We start from the raw sequence: 20,384 nt of genomic DNA, 5'->3' as shown, positions 1-20,384 counted from the left end.
TGGTAGTATTAAGGAAAACTAAACTTAATAGGCTTGAAGTATATACAACGTTCATAAACGTATTCCTTTAATAAAGAAATTAACCTAGTTAAGCTTTGTATTTCCTTCTAGTACACCTCGGTTTAAATAACAACGGTAATTCACACTAATCTTTAGAACTAAGTATTTTTTCACCCAGATACCCTTATTTTCTGAGTTCTAAAACATTATCAGTAAAATAAACTTAACAGACATCGCACCTGCAGGCTCTATACACAAAGCCAACTTTATCTCTTCAGCGAAGGATATCTCGCAAAGTTAAATATGAACTAAAAAGTAGTAGGACCAGATTTGCTTTTTCATCAGAATTATCATCAAACTTATGAGCTGATCATCAGCCACAACGAATTGGGATTTTGCTTTACGGGATCGGGTATACTTAGGATTACCCATATGGTACCATGTGATAAAAAAGTCTTATACTGTACTTTCATTCTGCAAAGAAACTTCCACACTGAATGGCAGGGGAGATGCATTAGTTCTATTTCAAAAGTGACAATTTCAGAAATCGCTTCCATAACCAGAAAGATCTAATAAGAGTGCATAGCCACGTGGGTCTGAACTATTATTTTGATCCACTTAAATCCATACACAGATTATTCCAAATATTCAAGACTTGATCCTTGGACTATAGTGAATCATTAGCGCTAAAATTTACCTTCAGATTGCATAAAATATGGTTAAAGGCTCAGCTGATTTTAAAATTCCGACTCCAAGGTATTCCACCAAATTTCTATCACACGCATTTCTTTCCGACAAAATGACAGGATCAAGAAAAGAACCGTAACCTTCAGCACCTAATCACAGAGTACTGCAAGCCTTTTATTACCATTTCTTTAAGATTTTTTATGTTCCTACAATACAGACAGGAATTGGGACACGTTATGACCTATATGCGGAAGTTGCAAACGAGGCGTGTTATTTTGTCTTTGAAATGAACATAAAGGCTAGTAAACTGAACATATTTTTACGCACAATGCTTTCAGATTCAATGTTAAACTATATGAGCAGCCAGTACTAAAAGTAAAATTCGCTATCTACCTTTCAGGATGTGGGAATAATATACTGTGCTCACGGTTGTCATAATATAGGAACAACAAAATGTTTGGCAAAATTTAATTTTCTTATACTAATTCCCAGTACAGTTTGATCTATATGCCGTTATCTAAATTGAAATGCAAGTCAAACAAGTATGATAAACGATTTCTGAGTCAGTTTAACAAACATTTACCGGGATGAAACAAACTGCATTATACGAGACATGCAGCAACTCAAAACAGGCAATGAATTCTCATTGCCTTGTCACGAATCTTCACTTTGAAGAGGGAAATCTGAACGTCAACATTTATCTTAACTTTACAAATGCAAATTGTCTAATTAGACTTCACTAAAACAACAACGGATACATCCCGCAGATGCTAATCAGTCCGCAACGCAATATGATATAATGCCTATTCAACCTCAACTACACATAATACCCGGAAGTTTTTAAGAGGTCTGAGACTGCAATCACCGTGATCATTTCCTAAGCAAACTAACCAGCGTTTATCGTCATCAGACCTGTTATGATAATTGAAAAGGAAGCTCCCTGAAAGGAAATGACGTTCAAGAGCACCACTCGTACAATGATCGCTGACTATGAGTGCTATTACGAATGAAAAATATCATCGTAGAAATTTAGGGTTAAAATCATTAAATTATAATACTATACCACATAACAAGCGTAATTATGGTATAAATGCACTTTGACTATTATTGAACATAAAACATGATAAAAAAGAAAAGCATCAGCAAATTCTGAAAAAGAAATTTGTATATCAAAGTAATCACATTAGTTTCAGGTAAATGTTATAGACGTCAATCTTGACACCAAATCTTGAGATAAAGATTTAAATACGAAGCATTTTACACACTTCAAGAGGAGGAGGAGGAGGAGGAGGAGGAGGAGGAGGAGGAGGAGGAGGAGGAGGAGGAGGAGGAGGAGGAGGAGGAGGAGGAGGAGGAGGACAGCAAATGATGGAATAACGTTTATAATGAAGAAATTATATGACGCAAACACAAAAAACACGAAAAATGGGGTTCTTTATTAAACAGATCTGTGGAGGTCTTCAGCCAAAAATCAGTGAAATTCCTCCTAAATCATATTTGTTTATACTACACTGAGGCAAAATCTAAGAGAACTGTATTGAATTCTTAAAGCAAAAAAATTCTATAACGCAGTCAATATTACCATTCACGATCATATCTGAATACTTATATATATGTATATCATAATCTATGAATGTAAGCATACATACACACTACATATAAAAACACACACACACACACACACACACACACACACACACACACACACACACATATATATATATATATATATATATATATATATATATATATATATATATATATATATATATATATATATATATATATATATATATATATATATATATATATATATATATATATATATATATATATATAAATATATATATATATATATATATATATATATATATATATATATATATATATATATGATTATTATCACTTTTGTACGTGATTCATTTATCACACATTACCACAGATGAAAAATAAGAAACGGGGTGTAGGTCCTGATCGGCTTCGACTTTATTTCCAAGTCATTGACGAAGGACTGAGTTTCACCTGTGGTAATGTGATCAGTCCTTCGTCAATGACTTGGAAATAAAGTCCAAACCGATCAGGACCTACACCCCGTTTCTTATTTTTCACCTGTGGTAATGTGATATATATATATATATATATATATATATATATATATATATATATATATATATGTGTGTGTGTGTGTGTATATATATATATATATATATATATATATATATATATATATATATATATATATATATATATATATATATATACTCGTATAATGAAATGTGTACCTGCTCAACATGGTCAGTCAGTACGTCAGTTCAGTACACAGCATGAACTGAAACGCACCAGGTAACCCTGTTACTAAAACTCGAATTATTTTATTTGTATCTTACTGAAAGATTTATCATAATTCTGTTAATGAACACAGTCTCTTTTTAAAAGATTCTACAGTATAAGTCCTGTCTTACAATTCAAATTACAATGTGAAAATACTCAAGTTTAAAAAATGGGCCACCATTTTTATGAATAAAATTTTACAAGTATGAGAAAAAGTATATAAATAAAAAAGGTCAAAGATTATTAATATTTATCATAAGCTAGTGTTTAGCGGTAGTAACAAGTACACTCTTTTGCCTTAATGTTAAGTGTTAACAATGACAGACTATAAGCCAATTTAATTTTATACTTAAAATGCTGCACTATACAGAGCAATTTATCTTAAATTCTATTAAAAAAAAAAAAGCGATTAGTCCAAATATAATCAATTAAACAACGATCTCCGAGTACATGATGTTTAACAGTTCCACGCTACCGGGCATACTACAGATTTTACGAGTACTCCCTATCAACAGCAAGTTATACATTTTCTTTTACTCAAAACGTGCGATTGCCCATTTTCTTTTATATATTTTACGGTAGGCTATAATATATCTAAGGCATTCCTGACGAATGCTACATCCACTAAAAAAACTTTATTTTTCAAAAGAAGCGACGTTTTCTGTATCCCACATATTATTCCTCAAAAGATCTACTAATAACATCATACTTGTCCCCAGTCTTTTTTAAATTTAATTCCCGCAATCGTACGTCAATATCAATGAAAACAATGATTGAGTAGCAGGTTATAAAAAAAAGGAATAAATGAAGACCAGTTGACATATTCACAAAGCGCAATTTGGGTCATAAAAATAAGACAAAGTTATATTGCACTTTACAGCATCATAAAAACCACTCTTCAAGCTGACGAGCAGATTTTTCTACGGATTTGCAGTACAGGGAGGAAGAAACTTCACTAATGGAAAGAGTGGCATTGAGCCACTTTAAAATACCATAAATGACAAAAATCTGCCAAATGAGAACTGCCACGCACTAATTCTAGAGTCACGGGAACTGAGAAGGAAATGTAAAGTTCCCTAGCGAAGTCTATTTGGGAAAAATTGCCGAGTATAACCATTACTACTATTGAAATGGAATGGAACGAAACAAAATTTAGGACAAAGGCCAAGCGCCGGGAATTATGAGCTCACCCACCGCTGAAGGGGAATTTAAGAGTAAAAAGGTTTTAATTGTCTAACAGGAGAAAACCTCGCAGTTGCACTATGAAGTAAATGTTAAGTGAGAATGGAAAGTAAGTTTGAAGAAAGAGAATATGAACGGAAGTACAGTAAAAGGAATAAAGGGGTTTCAGCTAGGGGCCGAAGGGACGCTGCAAAGAAACTTAAGAATGCCTACAACGCATCACGTGAGGTGCACTGACGACACCAGCCCCCTTCGGGCATTACCACAGCTGGGGAATATGAAACCATAACCATAAATTTCGTCCATGTATATACTAAAGAAGCATCTCATTATGGTAACAATATTCAAGTAGTGGTACACGAAAGATATAAAGCATAATTCAATTAAACCATCATTTCTGTTAATATAGTGCCATACGAATATGACTTTGCTATCTAACATGTTTGAAAGTAATACTCTTGAGTGCAGAAAAAATGTAAATAAATAAAAAAAATTGGTGTTAAGTACAGGTCACAAACTGTCTAGTAATGATAAACAACAAAGGATCATGAACTGGAAGCACGGTACAAGATCTAATCAGTCTTGGATCTGAAAGCGTTCAAACTCATGAGCCGCTGACCACACTACCCTGATTCATTCTGATCCTTACTAGTAAAGCTAGCAGTCATTGGATGAACGAATAACAGCAGCAAGGCCTGCGCATCCGCTAATTTCAATGTCTCATTTTCATGTTCAATAATCCAGTTTCCTGCAATGACCTAAAATAATGTCCCAAAACACTCTTGTGTGGAATATGTTCTGCCTTAGTTAAAGGATTTGTTTATAAGCAAGATCCACAGAGACAGGAAAGTCAGGGGCAAAATGTCTTTAAATCTGAAAGATTCTGGACTTTGTCCCCTGTATCTTTGATGTAACTATACGGATGTGTAACGATGTTAAGAATGCCGTTTCCTGCAACATTACTGACGGTCTGGAAAAGAGCATCAAGAATCGAGAACATCAAGATCTTTAACTTTTTGACAAAGTTATACAACAGTGGAATAGTGGAATTTTTCTTTGTAAACGTTCCATGAGCTTTCGTTTTCGTACTGAACTTCCACATCTGTCTTTTATGCCTTTACATATACATTTATCGCGGGTTATTCGTTTTGTAGAACGATAGCATTCACATTCGGCCGGTTTCGCGACGCCTTGTGGCCTACTTCCCGAAGCCTTCCATTGACATCAATGTTGGAACAGTTTCCCTTGTCAGTGTTTTTAATGCCAATATATAATGTCACTTTCAACCACCAGGTTTCCAAGCTTAAAATTTCTGACGGATTCATTTCTGTAGTTGCGTGCACTTGTTAATTTCATTCTTTTCACTACCGTGGCTTCTTTTGATCCGTAGTTTTAATTTTCTACATAAGGAAATTCTATCCGGCGACTGCTAACCTAGCAAGTTAACTGACTTTTTTACCTTGTTTCATGTAAATGTTTGCACATTAGGAAAATTAAGAATTTAAGCGTATCTAAGAGTAATGCCATTTACATAGCTCCTGCATGAAACCAAGAACTAAACAATTAGATTATAACTACCCTACTATCCATTTCAGGGACCACAAGCCATCGTTTTTCTCAAATATCTTTCAACCTAATTATTTGATCGAATTGGTACGTAGTGTACAAGACACCTCCTGCTAATTTTTGGTAATATAGTGCATTGTCAAATGGTGTAGTTACGGCGTTTACTCTTGACTTTTAAAGGCAAATTCGCGTGAGTCAGCAGGCCCAAACTGCGCAATCGAACGTCTGCTAGACAGGAAACAGGGGGCGGAGATGGGGAGGCCAGGAACGTGGGTTTAGGGAGGTGGGGAGGGAAGAGGGGAAGGGATGAGGAGGGAAGGGAGAGGGAGGGACAGGATGGGGATAAAGGACGTTCGAACGCATAGTTTGACGACGCTTGGCAACACCATGAAAGTCAAGAGTAAACACCTTAACTAAAACCATTCGACAATGCACTATATTACCAAAAATTAGCGGGAAGTGTCTTGTATAATGTGTCAAAGTACCAATTCGATCAAATAATTAGTTTGAAAGATATCTGAGAAAAACGGTGACTTGCGGTCCTTGAAATGAATAGTAAATGAGCTCAATTCTAGTTTAAAATTTTGCGTTTGTGGTATGGATAAGAAGAGCTGTACAAAACTGAGGCAAGACAGAGGGGGAGAAAGAGAGCAGGATTAGGAACACTACAACGTGATTTAACGTTAATATGTCTTTCCCAGAATTTCTTTAGTCACCTGGTTTCTTGTGCAACGTTTTTAAACCACTGCAGACTCCTTTGGACAGTTGCAGGTTTTCAAACTGATCTTTGGAAAGAGACTGATAATCACGGGTCCATGTTCACAAGTGCATTGCCCATTCACCATCAAAGTGCCGGCCACTCCAAAACGTTGCTTGCTCCATTGATCAGAAGAACGTGTAGTATAATAAACGTATTACAGCACTTTATATTCCAAAACACTGTGCGAGTAAAACGCTTAGATGTGCAGTGTGCTTGTGTGTGCATGTGAACGAGATATACACTGAGAAACTGCTGTGTGATTCGAGTGGGTGAAGGATCACAAAACAGGGCCTTAGTATCCAGGGTGTCCAATGCATCTAAGACATTCGAACGCAGTAATGAACGTATGGCAACAGGAAGCTGCCATACTAGCCATTAAGCTATTATGAACGTTTATGAAACGGCTTTCAATATACATTAGTTTCTTTTCCCTCATTTCCAACAAAATTTCGTCAAGTAACAGTATGGGTGATTTTTTTCTCTCATTCAAAACTCCTCGTAAGGGGATCTTAGCCTAAAATTCATTCAACTGAATTGTGAATATAGTATTAAGGCCAAAGGCCAAGCGCTGGGACCTATGAGGTCATTCAGCGCTGAAATGGAAATTGACAGTAAAAGGTCTGAAATGTGTAAGAGGAGGAAAACCTCGCAGTTGCTCTATGAATTAATTGTTAGGGCGGGTGGAAAGTAAGATGAAAGAAAGAGAATATGAAAGCAGGTATAATAAAAGGAACGAAAGGGGTTGTAGCTAGGGGCCGAAGACACGCTGCCAAGAAGCTTAAGTAATGCCTACAGTGTACCGCATAAGGTGCACTGACGGCACTAACCCCCTACGGGGTAAAATTCATTCAGTGACACAATACTTTTTTATAACAATAAATGACTCTCACGAACCATGTTTTCATGATTTTCAAACATATAACCTGAACTCAAAGAACACCTATTAAGTAGAAAATCCTTTGATACAGAGGTACACACTGGCATTGGAAACGCTGAAAAACGCCATAAACGACACGCGGTGCCCAAGGAAATAAAGATTTTTTAATATAATCAAAAGCTATATATCCTAGTTATTTATCATTGCTGAAACTCATATCTAAGGCGTTTGTTGATTTGTACATATGATGTAATCATGGTAAATTAACAACAGGTAATAAATATGCTCGATATCGAATTTCTAAAACAGTATTTGTCTTTATCACGTTGATACAAATTTTCATCATTATTTCCCCTTTAACATCTGTTCATACAATCACCGTTTCTTGTAACATCTACGTTAAAGCATACTGGTCAAAAATGCCTTGGTAAGTTAAAGCTGGTACCAGAATTATAAGATAATATAAACTAATAAATTAGGCTGACCTGCATCGAGAGCTAACGGCACAGTAATGCAAAACAGCCTTCCTTAGTAGGTTAAACATAATCATCACGAATCAATGTCTTCGGAATCAGAAAACAAAGAGATGTAAACATATTCCAACAGGGCATGGGAAGTCAAAAGTCATACATTACATCGGCCATTGTTCACCCCTACCTGTTGACTCCCTACGAAGGACCTCCATAACCACACACAAAAATCGAACGCGTAACAACACTCCATCATTTTATGCCAATCAACCTTTCTCTCCTGTCTCCATATGGAGCTTCATGGGGCGCGAAGCAAACGGTACGTTGTGACCCAAAAAGGGGAGTTCCCGTCACGTTTCTTGGTCAGGGGCTACCACTCGTCCACTTATCAACCAATAAAACGACACTTCAAAGCAGACAGCAAATACAGTTATGCCCTCCTGCGAGATGACTCGGGTTACTCGACAAATTGGAGGGAAGAACCTCCGCCAGGCACGTCCACTTGTTTGTCACCTGCGCGTCCAAAACTTCGTCAATAATATTTCCTCCATATAATGATCGAGTATAAAAGTCTCTCTCTCTCTCTCTCTCTCTCTCTCTCTCTCATTCACTTCCAAAGGGCATGTTTACCCTGTTTCTTTGTCATTATAGCAAACATAATGATTATGCGAATCTCTGTTGGCTAAGATGCCACGTTAGGTCACACCCTTCCTAATGTTCCTGAAGATGTGGGTCACAGTAATTTAAGGTCGAAAATGCCCGCTGCTGGACACTTCGAACTCTTCGCTCACCCTTTCAAGCTCTCCCTCTTCCCCTTTCGCTGTGAACATACCCATCTACCTTGGTCAGTCCTTTCGCGTCTCAAATGTACACTTTCCACTCTCTCTCTCTCTCTCTCTCTCTCTGTGTGTGTGTGTGTGTGTGTGTTTGTAAATTCGCTCTCTTCGGTCAACTACCATTCAATTCCCCAAGTAACTCTTTTTCTCTTCCCTTTCACTTTTCTTTCTTAATCACCTGGGTGAATCAAAACCCCCCTGAGCCTTATTGCTTCTCTCCTCAGGCCAGTGTATGATCGATTTTTCCAAAGCGATTATGAGAGATAAAATAACACTTGTTTGATTCTCATACCAATATATCACAATATCAATTTGTCTTCGGTAAAGCCCATTATCAAAACAGTTTCATCCTTGTTTGACGGTGAGAGACTTACATAAAAAACAAAGCAGCGATAATAACGTTGCGTGGAGTTTTCTACCATGACTGGACGTTACTTAATGAAAAAGCAATTTGCTGAATAGCAAGAAGTCTTCAGAGAGCAAGCATTATGAGTATTTATCTTCGACCAGTTGTGAATGACTTGCTTTGCTTCCATCGATCATGAAGATAGTGTCAAACCGTTACATGACGTAACTGTTAAAGATATTTAATAAAAACGAAATACAGCAAGCTTAGAAACCACAAGGGCTGAGGTTCACAGTTCATTATACCAGGCGGGGATGAAAAGTGCCTCAATACTAAGTTTTGGAGTAATGAGTTTTCAGTTCTTTTCCTTTCCGTATCGTTGAAAAAATCAGCAATCAAAACAAATACACATACTGAAATCTGTAAACTGTAACTAAATAGTAATCTTGTAAAATTAAAGGGAATGGCTTAGGTAAAAGGCAAGGTCATGTGGTGACGTAATCTCTCAACCAACCAAGCGGTTTACCTGTGGGAGCAACGCGAAGCAATATAAACAGGTGCATGGTCGTGGAAATATTCCTAAGGAATACCACACGCCATTTTGATATTAGACGCTTCTCCTTTTCTTTCTCTTCTCTCTTGGCATAACAAACAAGACTGGCGCCTTCGATGAATAAATAACCAAACACCCAGACAGGTGGCAGAGCTAAAACTCAGTCCGAATGCATAAAGATGAGGAATATTAACGAAGTAAATCTACCAAGAACCTTATCACTCTGGCTCACACAGGCTTTGGCAAAAGAGAGATCCAGTATGATAAAGTGACATTTTCGTATAAGGAAACTCATTTGTCATTGATGAGCCAGTATCAGCCGCCATCTTTATAAGATACTAAGGCAACTAATGATGTCAGAGAGATTAACAAAGACGAAAGGAAAATACGGAGCAGTAGAGAAGAGACCTAGGCTACCAACAAAGCCTAACGTTACAATGTTCAAGGGAGACCGTGCAAGCCCAGACCTTTATGTTCAAATTGATGTAGGCTATAGTCTCCGGAGAAAGTTGCACTGCCTTACTGAAATGAAAGTTCATAAAATCTATGGTGTGGTTTCCCGAGTCTTGAACACTAGCCAAATTCAGCTGAACCTTGTCACGTATGGACGAATGGACATTCTTCACTATAGTATTTTATTTCCTTTAATGACAGGCAAAATTAAGTCTGTTCTTCCCAAGAAAAACAAATCCTCTTTCCTAACCATGGCAATGGTTTCAAGATGCCTGAAGTGACTGAGAACAAAAACCTCAATCTGAAAATCATGAGCTTCGAGCATGATCATTTCGCAAACTGATGCTTCTAAGTTGATATTGTGCCAAGTACGAGCAACCAATACCTTTCGCCTCTTATAAAAGTTACGATTCATCTAATTGTGGGAGACTCTGTCTAAACTAAATTATGTAAGTGAATTGCCATATTTATAACTAATTTTATCTGTATTTGAAGAATAAATCGCACGTGAAATGCTTAAAAGACAATTTATTTAGTTCAAAGTGATCCTTCGGATGGCAGTGGGAAATTGTTACGAAATTGTTACATCTTAATATCAGTGTTTTGAACAATTTCTGTAAAAACTAGCGTTAATGTCAGTAGAAATCTCTTCATAACTTTTTAAATATTGCAAAGTCGTCTACAAGACTCCACAAATACAAAAGATGAATTAAAGTGGAACTGACTTAATATTAATTGAATTATCACCCCATAAGCCATAAAAATCACGTCCGTATGACAAACAAACATAGGCAAAAAATATAACTAACTGAGAAACACATTCAATTTGAATCTACATATATATACAGTGTTAACTAATTAATATTTCAAATATTAAGCAGGATGCTCAAAAAATTTGCCTTAGATGCAAGGCTATTAATTTCCCATACTGACAGATAGCGTCCTCCTTACCGCATCAAAAATACCTTCTTTAAAGGATTATAAACACCGAAGACAAAATACTGTCAGTTATTGCATGACTGAATCACGTAACTTAATAAGGCAACAAAAACTTTATATCAAAGCTCGTAGAGATTCCATCAGCTTGAACAATAAGCCTTCAGAAATTTCCGTTTTTTTATCTTTTCATAGATTACTTAACGTAATAGATTTCCGTAAGCTAAAGTACACACTATGAAGGAAAAGACTACATTTATAAAGCCCCTTTTTACTTCTTCCTAAACTTCTGTTTAGTAAAAACCACGAGGTAAGTTCCAAATCTTTTTACAACACTTGCTGAAATTAATATCTCCGAGCCTAAGAATATTCAATGTGTCAAAAACTTCTATGGCGGTATCCCTCTCAACCCTTTAGTACTTTTCCTCCTTCCATCTAACCCTACTCTTGAAAAATTACATCATATCAGTGCTGATCATTTTCGTTCCTGGTTCATATATGCAGTAGCTGTAACAATTCAATTTGACAGACTTAACAACCTGCATACATGGTACAAATATCAGAGACAGTAATTTTAATCACTAGGAAAGCCGTGAAAAAACATCAAGATAATTTCAATAAATAAGATGAGGCCGAAGACCGCCAAATACAATGGAATCATCATAAAAATAAAATGCCCTATTGCATAAGACTGCAATGTTCCACCACAAAACGCAACAACACTGCCCAAATATTCTCAAATTAAATACAAAACTCAGCAAATGTAATGTTCCCCAGAACATGGAATCCATGGCATAAGGTCCAAAGCTTAATAGGAAAAGTTTACAAATGATCATGAAGATGGACGTGACAATAAGAATAACAAAACATGGCAAAAACGTGGAGGAAGAAGAAGAAAAAAAAAACTTTTCACCTCTTGACATCAAAAGTCGACATTCCTGACAGCCAATCTCGCGGTGTTTTCCCAGCGAAACACGCAAACCTTCCAACTCCAGGACGTCTTAATCCCACGTAAGAATAACAGACAATAAAAAACTGAACGCAACAGGTCCTACGTTGCCGCAAATATAAATAAAAACCAACCCACACTCAACCGTGAACATGACCTGCTCCGTATAAACAAAAACAGCTATTCTTTGTTTAGTGGAATTCCTCGTAAGGTGTATATACTGCGTAAATAATTACTGGAAGATTATGCGAAAACCACAGAGCGGTTTTACGATACGAATGTATGTTGAAACATCACTCCATTTCAGCATGCATCTTTTCTGAGTTTATTCTTAACAACAATGGATGATGATGATGATGATAATGATGATAAATACAGCTATTTAGATCAGATGTAAACTGAATTCACGGAGGCATCTCTGCTCGAGTTTACAATGCTATCAACAATATTATTCGACGGATCCCATCTCTGAGTATAAGCCCGTGGTTGCTGAATCTCTATACAGAGATTTAGCTAAAATAAACGCATGGCACATACTACGGGTGTTGGAGTTAAACCTTAAAAATGCTCAATGTATGATTGTTACATAGTCTGAAACACTGGATCTCCTCAAGTCAGGACCCTCATGCAGATTTTTCCACTGACAGTTATTTAACCATATGAAAATAATTTATTACTACAGATGTTATGTTTAACTCAAAACTTACTGTATAGAAACACATTCTCGCTCTTTATAAACTGCACAAACGCTCGGTATATTGAAAAAGTCTTTCAAGATTGCTGGAGACCTGTCTGTCCTGAGGAAATGTTATAATTCTTGTAATTCCTCCATGTTTCAAATACTGTTCCCCTGCTTGGTCTTAAGAAGCTGACTCGCATCGTAAAATGTTGAACAAAACCTTTGGGTACAGTATATTGAATTTCTTAGCCCTGGTCTTGATATGGGAACGGCTTCCATAATTCTGATCATACTTTGTATTCAGATCTTCCCACACTGTACCATCCACCACGCAGTACTACATGTGCAGTTAATTCTATCAGTCTTGCCTTTCCTTATGAGGTTCAGTGCCAACATTTTCTTGGTTTATTTCTTTTGTGATCGAACTTTGGAATGATATACCGAATTTCGCAGCAAATCACTGGAGCTTCAGAAGTACAAAATTGGTGCATATACTTTTTTTTTCCCTTAAGCAAGCTGACAAGTCTCACTTGACGGGTTACTTGATTTCTGTCTACCTTAGTGTGTACTCATTTGCTTTTTCTTGTTATTCCTCTTCCATAGTTTTTTCTTCGCCTCTCGATTTCCTTTTCTGTACTGGGTTGCCTTCACCATTGGGTGGACCTTGGGCGTGTAGTACTCTGATTTTTCAACGAAGGTTGTATATTGGCTTGTAGTAATAATACTAATATGTGAATAAAGGATAACACGTTATGAGGAGAGTAAAATCTTGTGTAAACCTTACGAAAACAGACAGGAAATTTTGATAAAAATGTGGTCAATAGTTATGGTACTATGTCACTACTTTAGGTGGTATCACGGGAGCATAGTCTTAGTGTACTATTAGATCAGGCATGATAACCACTTATTTCTTATAATTATATATACATATATAATATATATATATATATATGAGTTAAAATCCACAATGAAATTCATGTTACAAAACATAGTTTATTAGTTAAAATCACAATATATGTACAAAGTTTATTAAAAATATATAGCTTTCGCCCACACGCTGTGATAAAGTCCACGGCAGTTGGACGAAAGCTATAAGCTTTGTACAGATACATTTATATATTATGTTTTGTAACATGAATTTCATTGTGGATTTTACCTCACATTTACGAGAATTACGACATAGTACTTTTTATTATATTATATATTATATATATATATATATATATATATATATATATATATATATATATATATATATATATATAATATATATACACATAATATATATATATATATATATATATATATATATATATATATATATATATATATATATATATATATATGTATGTATACAGGAGTAGGTGAAGCAAGGAATTTCCCAGGATTCGTGCATAGGTTTGGGGAGACTTAGATTGTCTATGGAAACCAAGCTCTCATCAATGAGTGTGAATTGTGGATGTTAAGTGCAAATAAACGAAACAAGGTGGACGCTGAAGATGTAAGTTATGTTGTATTTGTGGTATGAGGAACTGAAGAGATGAGAGATGCGGAGAAGCATAGATAGGTCGGTAAAATGATTAGCGCAGGTGAAGGGATTGATCAGTGCGTTTTGAGGTGGTTTGGTCATGTGAAAAGAGTGAAGGATGAAAGGTCGGTGAAAAGAGTGTACAGTTCAAAAGTGTTACGAGGAAGGAAGACAAGACGACCTAGAAAGGGTTAAAAGGAGGATGGGATGAAAGAGGTGCTGGAAAAGAGGGCTTTAAAATCCATTTAGCTGCAAAATACGTACATCATAGAGGTGAAAGAAGCAGTTCAACGCAATGCTGGTGAGTCTTCCTGTATGAAGTGCCTAGTGTTGTACAAGATTTTTTTTCCCAGGGGTTCAGGGGTTTCATCTATGAGTCAGCAGTTTAAATGTGATTGTGACAATGATAACTGTCCTTTTGGAGAAACGGCTTAACGCTGAGAAAAAAAAAATATATATATATATATATAATATATATATATATATATACTGTATATATATAATATATATATATAGTATACATATATATACATATACATATATATAATATATATATATATATATATATATATATATATATATATATATATATATATATATATATATATATATATATATAGAGACAGAGAGAGAGCATTTCATCAACATGCTAACAGCAAGGTCCAGAGATTAGAACTAATCTATAGACCTTGCCACTGTACAAGCATGCGCTCAGTGTTCTATTAAGGGTACTTAGGCTGTCGTACAATTTTAAAAACTTATGATCGTACTGCTTATTTTTCATGCTTCAGACTCCGGCACTCAAGCCTGCTGTCAGTTCATGGCATTTTCTTGACGATCTCTACAATCATCAATTCTAACTGAAGCATGGACTATAGACCACATTCACACACACACAAACAACACACACACAGACAATAACAGTACACCAGGGTACGAAATGATAATCATAAATCTTAGTCACAAGCAACAAAAACAAACAAACAAAAAGTAATCTAGTTTACCAAGTAATTAAAATCTTCAAAGACCTGGAGACGCTAACGCCCCACTTATTCATGAGCGTAGAAGAGCAACTCTCCTTAAGTCTGCGTTCCTTGGCATGCAGGACTTGTCTAGATGTACTGAGAGAGAGAGAGAGAGAGAGAGAGAGAGAGAGAGAGAGAGAGAGAGAGAGAAATCTGACATGAAATCAGTAGCTACGTGGCACTCAAATCAAATGAATTATACACACTCAGGCCTCTAAATACGGTAGTACATATAATAAATAACTGAAATTTGAGGTGAAATACACATTTCAGAAACTCTGAAGGAATCATTTATAACTGTACATCCTTACCAATGTTATGCTCCCAGGAAATAGCTAACCAGTTTCGACATTTATTTCATCTTTCACCTCCCAGACAGTAATAATAATAATAATAATAATAATAATAATAATAATAATAATAATAATAATAATAATAAAATCCAAGTGGATCTTGCTTTTCCTCCCCTGGGTAACAGTAGGGGAGCCATGACACAGACTCCCACCCCAAGAATACCGGTTTGTCTGCCCCGGGTTGGTGCGGCGGTAGGTAGGGGAATAGGGGAGACATCCACCCTCCTCCTGCAAATCTGTTTGTCCGCCCCAGGTGGGGCAGGGTAAGTAGGGGACCGGGATGGCAGGGGAGACCACGGTCTAGGTATACACCTAGACCGTGGGGGAGACAGCAGCGCCGTGTTCCAATGAAGCCATGGTTCCAGCGCGTGTAGTTCGTGCCAACAAGCTCGTAATAATAATAATAATAATAATAATAATAATAATAATAATAATAATAATAATATTAATAATAATAGTGTTTCTACTTTCTTTGTTTTATACATAGTTTTGTACTTGAATTATTTACGAAATAGTGTTCTTAGTTTCAGTGTGTCTTTGGGATATGATTTTCAGTCTGGTGACTTCCTTATTTATCTTCTAGCAGTTGATTTCATCCAAGGTCCGTTGCATACCTACACGGGGTCCTCGCTAATCCGTGTCCTTCTTTCGGTCTGGGGATATTTTAGTAATACTTCTCTAGCGGTCCTTGAGCAGCGCAAAGTGGTTTGATCTTTCGACCAGTTCTAACAGGCCTGACTCATACAGAGCTAACTGTTCTATTTTGATAACTGCTCTCTTTAGATAAGACCAGCTGTTGCTGATGTTATCTATGCTGCTTTTGTAAGCTACAGCAATATAGTGTACATAGTTCTTACAGTTCATATGTAAAAGTGTGTATATAACATGAAGATAATAGAAACATTTCACGTAATGTGTCTTTTTAATAATAATAATAATAATAATAATAATAATAATAATGCACTAGAGAACTCGAGATAAAAAAGCAGGGGGCTGGTTTTTCGTTGACCAGGATCACATTATTCATTATTTCTCTTAATTTGTTTTCCCCTGCAAACAGCGCTGCAGAGACATCGGTTGCGCTTTGCAGTTTCTGTTCCCAATCATGGTCCCATTGGGTTTCAAATTTCTATGTTCTGTCTTCGAAATAGTCGAAGTTATTCCAGGCCCAAGTCCAAAACGAAAAAAAGTGATATATACACAATACACGATACCCTTGGATCATTACTTACACCGGGTTAAAATCTGAATCAACAGTCCAAGAATGAAAGATAAAGCTTATAATTATCACTGACAATTTCAAGGCCGTAATTCCTATGAAAATACAACAGATAAATAAACGAATGAAATGTGTCTAACATACGTCAATACAACATCTCACAAACGCCTCATACAGAATACGAGCTCTGGATATACAACGAAACAAAATATAAGCTCAAAGTTAAAAGCCTATCTACCTAGATTTCTCAGAGATGAAGAGAGAGTAGTTCACTTCATTCACTAACATAGGAAATGGTCTGTGGTGAGATAAAAGTGAAATGACCTTCCAAGTCACTTAGGCTACGGAGGATGAGATAAGGTCGAAGACGACGGCCATTCTACAGGAGATTAGTTTTGACAGATGGTGCTCGAAAGGTCCTAAAACATAAAAAAATGAATATCCTTTCATAATGTAAGGTATTCAAAAAGATGGAAAAATGTGCGATCTTCATGAAACAGAATAATAATAACTACCAACATTTCTGATTGTTTATAACTTTCTGAATTTATTAGAGCAATTATCAAAACGTGCCAGAAAACAAAGACAAAAAAAAATGATACGGAATTGTCTTTATACTGACGCTATCAGGAACACGTCAAACACTAACTCAGGAACCAGGTAAAGAATGAGGTAAAGAAAGAAGAATAATTATAGATGTGATACTAAAACAGTATTACGATTATTCTTAGAAGATTTTCCAATGTAACATTAATCGCTACAAGACATATCGGGTATACTGCTCATATAAAGAATAACGACAAATCCCACTTACAAACAACAAACTATTGCCAGAATGCCTCGAACATCAAAACACGATTTCAATGAATCATCGTTGCATGAAGCGAAATGACATATACTATATAATCAGCGACTGATATCTGGCAACGACAAAGGTTATCAAATAACCACCTCTTCATCCATCGGTAAAAACACGAGAAAGTTGAAAGTTCGTATTATTCTGCGGCAGTGTGACCTGCATCATGCAACACCTGGCATGAGGAATAGGAATATTGTATTTTGGCCAAAGGCCAAGCGCTGGGACCTATGAGGTCATTCAGCGCTGAAAGGAAAATTAAGAGCAGAAAGGTTTGAAAGGTGTAACAAGAAGAAAACCTTGCAGTTGCATTATGAAATATTGTTAGAAGAGGGTGCAAAGTACGACAGAAGAAAGCGAATATGAACGGAGGCACAGCAAAAGGAATGAAAGGGGTGGCAGCTAGAGCCGAAGGAACGCTGCACAGAACCTTAAGTAATGCTTACAGTGCAACGCTTGAGGTGCACTGACAGCAAAACCCCCTTACGGGAACATCTGGCATGAGGCCATTTAGTGAAAGGAAAAACAGGAAAAAAAACTGTGGTAGCGGTCTCCAAAAAGAAGGATAAAGTCGTCTGGTACACACACACAACGATCACGTCATTTCGTGACAAACAGGAGTGCGTGTTTCTTTCTTTCTCGTGTTCGTCTTTCGTCCAAAAGAACTGCAGCGAAAATTCTCGGGTATAATTTAAAAAAAAAAGCGTTCGTATACCACGACGTTCATGTCCAAAACATCAAGAAAGATCTGTACTAAAAAATAAAAAAATAAATCTTTTGAAAACCTAGACGAGAGAGAGAGAGAGAGAGAGAGAGAGAGAGAGAGAGAGAGAGAGACTATCTCATACTCACTTTTCAAAATCATGTCTGCTCCACTGATCATTCGACATAAAAATGCCCTTGTTACTGCTTTATCACAAATTCTTTTTTTTGCTGTGGCGGCGTCGATATCCAGTCATATTGCCAGGCTACTCGTGTTAAATAATCAGTCAATTAATTTTTTCCTTGTCTGTTAATTGTAATACATTTCTCATCCCGATAACGGATAAATCCATACTAAGTGAATTATGAATCTTTCATTTGCAAATAAATTCAAAAGAACAAGAACAGATACTGATTTTACAATTTCGTATCAATTTCGACACAATTTTGCATAACTGCCATCTGTTGACATGCAGCTTTTCAACCAACGTCCCCTTTAAAAATGTCTACCCTACACTTATTCGCTTCACGTTTTCTAAGAAGGTGTCGCCGTGACGACCACCACCAAGGACTCCCATATTCAAGATAACGTCGCTTTGACCTTTGGTGTTGTACACAGGCAAGGAAGTGTGCTGCTGATAATAATCTACAGCATCTTCAATATCACATTGCAAACTTGATTAAGAAATGATGGTCGAGGTAACTAATAACCATCATCGCATAAAAACTGTATGTATATTATATGTATATATGTATGTGTATATATATATAGTTACTTGCTTCTGAAAGCATGAAAACGCAGCCGTGACGGCAAAGGTGGATTTGTTTTTACAGACATTACCCGGGTGTCTGCATTTTACAGACACATGGAAACGACTGTCTTGCTTCTTGTGGGACGCATGCAATAGGATGATAAATAATATAATTACCATGGTGCATGTTCCTACTGTTCTTCACCTTGAAATATGACGTAAGAGCCCTTTCAAGACCCAATAACCTCCTGAAGTAATGACAAAGCAATTTTAGGCCTTTATAGAATATTACTAGAGAGAGAGAGAGAGAGAGAGAGAGAGAGAGAGAGAGAGAGAGAGAGAGAGAGAGAAATCTGCAAATAAATAAATGATAAAGAATTTAGAAGCTGAACACACAGGCATACTGTCAAAACTATCCGCCACTATAGGTCATATCCTGCTGGTTGAATTTGCCATAGACAGCCAAAAGATTTAATCCAGTAATGAAGAATTAACGATATGTCACAGGTCCTGTCCATCCAGGTAGGCGTATCTGCGACATACAACAAAAACTGGTATTCCATATCACAGCCGGTAAGGAATGATTAAACTCTTGTAGGCTGTGTTCTTCTCTACCCCAGGTTTCTTCTGCAAGTTATGAAACGTGAGGAATAAAAGGAAATTTGATAATCCTAGCTTACTATGGAATATTATAGAAGGATCTTATAAATTGTAATATCCAGACGAAAATTGTTTCACAATGCTAAAAACGATAGGCAACCAGTGGGCAGCATTTACGCAATCGTGATCCCCACTAGGTCTGCGAAGGAATATGAAATAATGATTGTGAATGTTTTTAATACAGTGAACTGATCAGCCAGTCTTAATCGAGACGCTTCGTCGAAACTGTTATTTATCAAAACAGTCGCCACAATGTAAAGATGACATACCGCCTCATTTTCTTATGCGACAAAGATCATATATAAAAAAAAGACAAAATAAGGGAATCTGATGATTATTGGATTTTTTCTTCAGTCAAAGGGAACAGAGCAGTGCAAGGTAATCAAAATCGGCCAGGCTCTGGCAGAATTTACAAGAGAAACAAAGAACTGAACACGGGACAAGAAATACCCGCGTTAAGAGTGGGGAAGGGTATGGGCTGGGTAGTGACTAGACTGACGGACTAAAGCATTTACACTTTACATGAAACATCTGAGGGATGCCACCAAACCTGCAATGTGCCTCAGTGAAGAGTAGAGCAAATCTTAAAAGCGCCATGAGAGGCATCTTACCAATAGAGCAGAATAAATCCTCATGCAGAAAAAGCTTCAGATTCGACCGTCAA

The 20,384-nt window shown here is 36.5% G+C and overlaps 1 protein-coding gene across 8 annotated transcripts in view; it reads right to left on the bottom strand.

Annotated features, from left to right (window-relative positions):
• The window catches only part of LOC136838878 (uncharacterized), a 532,018-nt gene that overhangs the window by 187,835 nt on the left and 323,799 nt on the right, over positions 1-20,384 (bottom strand). The window lies entirely within an intron of this gene.

The sequence above is a fragment of the Macrobrachium rosenbergii genome, chromosome 5 (assembly GCF_040412425.1).
Source record: "Macrobrachium rosenbergii isolate ZJJX-2024 chromosome 5, ASM4041242v1, whole genome shotgun sequence".
Lineage (NCBI taxonomy): Eukaryota > Metazoa > Arthropoda > Malacostraca > Decapoda > Palaemonidae > Macrobrachium > Macrobrachium rosenbergii.
The sequence above is the reverse complement of the archived record's forward strand: the minus strand, read 5'-3'. Positions and strand labels throughout refer to the sequence as shown.